This window comes from Nuphar pumila, chromosome 12 (assembly GCF_984573655.1).
Source record: "Nuphar pumila chromosome 12, dmNupPumi1.hap1.1, whole genome shotgun sequence".
In the NCBI taxonomy this organism is placed as follows: Eukaryota; Viridiplantae; Streptophyta; class Magnoliopsida; order Nymphaeales; family Nymphaeaceae; genus Nuphar; species Nuphar pumila.
Genome location: NC_143260.1, coordinates 17,270,127 through 17,277,881, shown reverse-complemented (window position 1 = coordinate 17,277,881; position 7,755 = coordinate 17,270,127).

The window sequence follows — 7,755 nt, the reverse complement described above, 5'->3', positions numbered from 1 at the left end:
GAGGGTAGGGCGATCCAGACAATCGAAGAAGCACAAAATTACATTAAGGGTAACAGTTAAGAATCTATTTAGGAAACAGGTAACATTTTCTTTTTATTGGATTCAAGTGCTCATTTTTTACTCGAATTTCAAATACAAGCTTATTTAGTTACTCGTGATTCTTAGAGATTGGACTCCATATATAATTTTAATGTTGTATTTTCTCAATAATAGCCTTTTTGTCAATTTGTTTTAAAGGTCATGATTACTTTGGTCACAAACGAGAAACTAGAAGCTCTTATTGTTGCTCACAAGGTCAACTTTGACAAGATTCAAGGCCAAAACATTCAAATGTGGCAATGACTTGAATCGGTTAATTTTAAAAAAATAGAAAATAATAAAAAATAGTTTTAAATTTTTTTACACGTGTCTTTTCCTAGTTAAAAGTTGGGTGATTCAAACCAATTCACCTCCAAGATAGAATTGCCCGATTCTCCTGAACCGTTTGGAAAACGATTCAATGTCCGAGAAAATACTGACAACACATAGGAAAACGAGCCATAGATTTCATTTTTCATTCTCTTCCGCAAATAAATAGGGATGGATTTAGTTAGTTGAGTCAACATTTCTAGCTTTCACTTTCTCAATTTTACAAGCACTTGGCAAAGTGGTTGAGTTGCATATTCATTTCTCATACCCCTAAGAAAGTGTTACTTTTAAAGTGTTTGCAAATGAGGTCAGAACCCCACCTCAGGGGAAGACACTTTCTGCAAATCCCACTTTAGGAAGGTTCTAGCGCAGAGAAAGAAAACCTGAAAAGAGAGAAATTCGTTCTCCATCCGGCTTGACTTTGCTTCAGTTAAGGTCAACAGCAGGGCATAGCAAGAATAGTTGTAAAACCTAAGATTTTTATGGTATTATAATCAAATAAAGATGAATTTGATGTGCATCTATGATGGGTGTGATTGCTTGATTTTCTCAAATTTTTTTATTTTTTTATTTTTTTTTATTTTCTTGATTTTAGTATTAGTGTGATATTTAGCCTCAATGTATGTAGAACATGGTTAGAAAATTTGAAAAAAAAATTGAAATAGTAAACTAAATAAGAAATTAGAGTGTAAATAGAAATTTAAAAAATTTACTCTGAATTTAATGTAGATTTGGATTTGAATTTAGTGTAGATTTGGATTTGAATCTAATGAGGTCTTAGAGTTGAGTTGGTATTAAGGTTTGGATCCATTGGGTGACACGCCCCTACGTGGACCTCATTTGGATCCAAGAGTCCTTTAGTTTAAATCTCAATTTCATTTGGTTTTAATTCGGATTTAATTTAAAAATTTAGAATTAAACAAATTAAACTAACCTAACTAACTAGGAGATTAGTGTCGGACACCCCCACTCTCTCTCTCTCTAGATTAGGTGAATTATTAATTAATTAATTTAATTAAAGATGAATTAAAGGTTAATTAGTTAATTAGGTTAGTTGACTAGTAAATTGGTTAGGGTTTTGCCTAGATGGCTCACCTATGTGGCAAGGCCTTAACAAACCTAATTCTTAGTGAAGTCTATACCCCTCCACACAATTTTGGGGAGATGATCTTCATCTCATCTGATTCATTGTGTGAATGCCAAGTGGCATAGCGCCTTCATTAATTAAAGAAAAAAAATAAAACAAGAAAAAACTAGAGAGAGTTTAATGTGAATAGGGTTTTTCTTTACCTAAGGAGGTATATAGGGGAGAGGGCCCATATGAGACCCCTCACATGCCCCCTTATCCCTCTTCTTCTCCCTTTTCTCTCTTTTTGTTAGTTTTTTGTTTGTTCTTCTTCTCTTGTCCTACCCAATTTTCTGAGGTAAGATTTACATAGGATTTTTGTTAGTGCATGCACCAAGAATGCATATACATGCTGGATTTTCTCCATCACTATTTTCATCACTACCATTATCACCTCCACCACTACCATCATCACCATTACCACCGTCACTATCACCACTTTGATCATCACCATCGCCACCACCACCATTATCACTACTAACAATTCTTCACTATTATCACCGCTACCATTATCACTATTTTCATTACCACCACCACCCTATTTTACCATTGTCATTAGACCACCACTACTGTCATTGCCATTACCATTACCACATTAACTATCACCATTGCCATCACCATCATCACTATTGCCACCATCTCCATTACTATCACCATTACCACTATTTATTTTGGACATGAATCAATTATAAGATAAAAAAAACTTTAATGTTTAGTTGGCTCAAGCGTATTGATAGATCTGTCATGATTACATTAATATCTTTAAGGGATATGCGACTAAGAATGAAGTCAGCCAATATTTCAAAGCATATTTTTGCTGAGCAGTGGGAGGAGATGTGAAACATATTATTCAGCGATTCAAAATGGATGATAAACTACTTGTTGAAGGATATATGTAGTCAGTATAAATATATATGTATATATATTTATAATGATTGATCTTCATTTCATCCAGGTCAAGTATGCACGAAACAAATCTAATAGAGTTGGATTGGAGGTCAGTTATACTAGTGGGGCAAAATCATATATGTGACATTAAAGAGAGAAGATATAATCATTTGATTTCATAGGTGTATGATAAAAATTTATTCATGTTAGGGTGATCCGTTGATTTCTATATGATCATAAATCATAACTTAATTTTGCTCTCTCATGTTTAGAGCAATGCTTTAGGAGAAAAAATGGAGTTGATTAAGATGTATATATCAACCTACACAAACCATTGTGGCAACTTTCCGAGTGATATTGCAACCAATAATTATGTAAGTAATTGAATCATTTTATGGTCTTGTATATGTAACTATGTATTTTGACTATAACTAATTTAAGTTTACATTCATGTTGCAACATGAGATGACACAATTGACATGGCAGGACTCCAATCTGAAAGATTCTATGATACTTAAAGAGATCCTTGATACATAGCCTGACTATATCATACATATCCAAGCATTCTCTTCTACCAATACATCAAACAATGCCCGTAGGCATGCGCTTCAATCAATTCAAGAAGAATTGGCGATCACCAAAGAAGAGTTGAACACCTTTTAAGGGTACGGTGGTTAACATGAAAGTTAGGTTGGCACATTTTGAGGGAATGGTATAAACGATTTTATAGCAATCAAAAAAATTATGATGTATTTTAGTGTTTGATTGATGATTTAGGGTTTATAACAATTGAAATTTATTTTTTTGTTTCTGCTATTTAGGTTGAGCAAACATAAAATGATGTGATTTCTTGTATTTTTTGTTTTCTAGTGTGTGATGTTTTTATTGTTAAAATATAAAATCTAACATATATAATATATTTAATAATAATATATTATTATTATACTTTTTATTTTATTTTCTTTCCTTTTATTTATTGTTTTATTATCTAGTTCATTTTGAACTAGATTTTATAATCTAGTCAAGTCCCAACTAGGACTTGACTAGAGCCGTTGGACTAGGTCCAACGACTCTTCTCCTTCATCTCTCTCCCTCTCGTATAAATGAGGTGATCCCTCTCAATAATGTATCAATACTTTTTAAGCATTTCTTATAAAAAAATAAAGATTTATTATTTTAGAGTGTTGTTCAATTTTTACCCTTTTATGGGTTGTGTTTGAGGTGCCTCCAATAGACACTCATTGAAGGTTTCTCGTGCTTTTATGGAAGACCACCATTTCATTGCATGGTATCAGAGCCTTGAAGACCTTTGTATCTTTAAGATTCTCATCTCATTTTCTATGCTTCTTTTGCAAAGAGTGATTTATCCTCTTATTTGTGACTCAAGAGACTTTTTTTTAAGAAGGAAAGCATTTGGAGGAAACTTGACTACATAATTTTGTGATTGTGTTCATTCCTCTCCTGTCTTATCTTTCTCTTTCTCTCTTTTCTTCTCTCATTTATTCTCTATTTTTCTCACCCTTGTAAAAGACGGATGACAATAATAATATCACCATCATACACATGAAGTTAAATGACACCACTTATGTGATATGGGCTTCAATCACAAAGCACTATATTTGGGGAAAAAGGTTATGGGGCATAGTGGATGGTTCTGATTTGGAACCAAAATTAATTCTCACAAAAATTAAGAATGACAAAGAAGTACCTCTCGCAAAAGGAGAGAAGAATACGACATTAGTGACCTATGAGAAAAAATGAAAAGAGTGGAGGATAGGGCATGCTAAAATTATGTTGTGGCTAATTAATAGCGTTGACATTAAGAAATGTTCTAGCCTTGCTAAATTTGAGCAAGACGATAAAGTTGGGAAATATCTTAGAAATATATATTTTTTACAGATATTACACATATATGCAATTTGCAAGACAAAGTTCGGATGATGACTCAAAATGATAAAACTATTAAAAAATATTACAATGAGTTATTCAAACTTTGAGAGGAATTAACTCTTCTTGAGCCAAAATGACATTATTATGAAGATATCGAGCTTTGCCAAAAGCAACTCGATATGAAACACTTTTACCAATTTATAAACGGTTTAAGACCGGAATTTCAGTCAACCAAATCGGCTCTTTTATATTGAGGAAAGGTTCTTTCTATCATTGATATTATAGAGGAACTGACTATGGAGGAAAACAAACTTAAGAAAAATACTCCAAAACCTGGAGATGATTCTGTTTTAGTTGTGTTTAGATCGGGTAACTACGTGTACACTTATAGGCCACCTCATTTCGGTTGACAAAATGGTAATTTTGACAAAAAAAATCATTTGCCACCATTGTCATTTGTCGGGGCACTATAGGCCTCAATGTCCTAATCTAAAAAGAAGAGAATAAAAGCAAGTTGCATCTGTCGGATCGAAATCAAAAGATCAAGATGCACCAGTTTTTATAGCTCAATTAATGGAGATTCTTCAACCTCTTTTCAAAGGAGCATCCTCCTCAACTGAAGCCTCAACTGGAGCAGTTGTTTCATCATTCTCTGATCCTGATAACTTTCTTTGGCTCATTGACTCTGGTGCTTCTTTTCATATGACCCAAAATGTCAATAGCATATCTGAATGTCATAAAAATAACTCAAGTGTATCAAAAGTTGTCACAGCTGATGATATCTCTCTTGAAATAGAAGGAATAATTTTTTTTGAAAAACTTCATAAAACAAAGAAATTTTTTATCCCAGATTTTGGATATATTCCTAAATTAAATTTAAACATTTTATTTGTTTCTCAAATATCTGATCATGGGTGTAATATCTCCTCTTCTCATGGTTGTTGGATATAAGATCGCCGATCAGGGAAGCTGATTGGGGAAGGCCATAGAGAAGGACTCTAATGCATAGATTTTTTGGAATTGCCTAAGAATGCTTTCTGTTATAACGTTTAGAAAATAGAGTTGAATTTCTGACACAAAAGACTTGATCATCTTCATATGTCTAAAATCTAGCATTTTTCAAGTTTATTTTTTTTTAATTATGAAAGTTTTACTTGTAAAGATTGTATCCTTGGCAAAATTAAAAGATTATCATTTTATGATAGAACTTTTGTTTCTTCTAGACCACTTGAATTAATACATTCTGATATACATTGATATTGATTGTATTGTAATGAATTGAATCAAGAAAATCATGTTTATGTGTTTTTTTTTGTAAAAATATGAAATATATATGGTTTTGAATTAAAATAGTATGTTGTCATGTTTTCATAAGCACAAACATTTTTCAAGAACTTTATTGTATGCCCAAATAGTTTGGCCAAATATTCTTAAATTTTAGAGGGACGTTCAAAACTCATTGAGGAACTCCCAAGAGAAATTTTGGCTATGTTTGAGTTTGGATGAGGAAATATGGTCTCTGAAAGTTAGAATAAGATTTATGTCCTAATAGAAATCTTGTATTTCAACCATAGTCTCTTGTCGATTTTATTTCTCTAAATTTCTTCCATGGTTATAGTTGAAAATTTTATATTATTAGGTTACATATTGAGAAAGTTTCAATAAAAAATTAGTGCATAGATTCATTGTCTGTGAGTTAAAAATCATGGAATTTGACTCCAAAACATAAACATTTTTGGAGCACAACCTGTCCAAGAACATGAACAGGTTGCAATCCATGAATTTTAATTTATATCTTCTTCGATGGAGTTCAGACCTTATCTCTATGAGTTTACAATAATTTTTACAAAATTTTTCTGGTTTTGTAAAAATACTGAATCAATGCTTCTTCGGAGGGGTTGAACCAAACAGGTCAGTCAAAGTGCAAAAAAACCAGTTTTAGTAAAATGATTAATTCTTATTTACAATACTCATAAATTTTTTATAGTTATTAAACAAATAAATGATAAACCCAAGGCATTCAAAACTATGTTGATAGATAACCTTAGTTAAATTTCAAGAATAAATTTTTTTAAGGAGGGAAGGATGTAAAACCCATAAAATTTTAATATTTTATGAGAAATAACATTGAATCGAGTCTAAAAATATTATTTGAGATTAAGATGAGAATAAATTTATAATTCAAACATTTATTAGGATTCAAAATAAATTTTCAGTAAAGAATTTACTCTGAATTAGGGTTTTGATTTTTAATCGGGTTTGGATTTGAATTCAGATTTAATAAATATATCTCAAATATTATAATTAGATTTGAGTTTGATTCAATTCCAAATTAAGACTTAATAGAATGTTAATTCAAGTTTAAAAAATAAAATAAATTATATTTTTATTAAAATTGGATCTATGGTTTTAAATTGAGTTTAGAAGTAATAGATGCGATTCTTTAGGATATTTTTAATCACTAAATAATAATTTGTATGAGAAAGAAATATAGAAATATAAATTAGCTTAAGAGGAATTATAAGAAATATCATATAAAAACTTAAAGTTTATTCGAGTTGATTTTTATGAAATTCACATTCAAAATCAAATTTATGAAAAATATCATAATTTAATAAAATAACTGGTAAATTTCACTAAAATAAAGTTGAATATGATTTCATATGAATTTAGGATAACTCGATATGTATGTAATATAAATTCAATAAATTTGAATTTAGTTTCATGAGTTTAAAATCTAATCTATAAAAAAAAAACACTAAAATGACATTGGGTCCTGTCGACCTTGGTAGAGATCATTTTTAGAAAATAAATTAAATAATGTAGATAATGATAATTTGTGTGGAGTATAGAGTATGTAGGACTTAGACAAAATTTCAACATATAAGAAATACCCCTACATGCCGTAGGGTCTCATCGATCCTATTGAGTTTCATTTTTTCAGAAATTATTTCTGAAAAAAATGAATTAACCTCTTAAGGAATACAACAACAATAACAACAACAACTACGCCTTTATCACAAAACAATTGGGGTTGGCGATATGAACCAAAAAAGAAAATCATTCTGGGTCTTCCACATTGAATTAACCTCTTAAGGAATATTTAAAATAAATAATTTAAATACATAAAAATTTGAAATTTTATAGATGAAATCTATTTATATTTAATCCTAATTTAGAGTCATTTAATGTTATTTCATTTAATTTCATATTTAAATTTACAAAGAATTGAATTTTAATTTAATTAGGCATAAAATTAGAATTTAATCATAAATGAAAAAAATTATATGGATTTGGACCTTAAATTAGGTTGTAGATTTAACTAATGATATTTGGATCAAAGCCAATTAAGTTTGATATAATCTATAACATTTAGATCTATTTAAGGATAGATTAGATTGGATATAACTCAAGATGTTTTGAATAATGTATCATTGGATTAG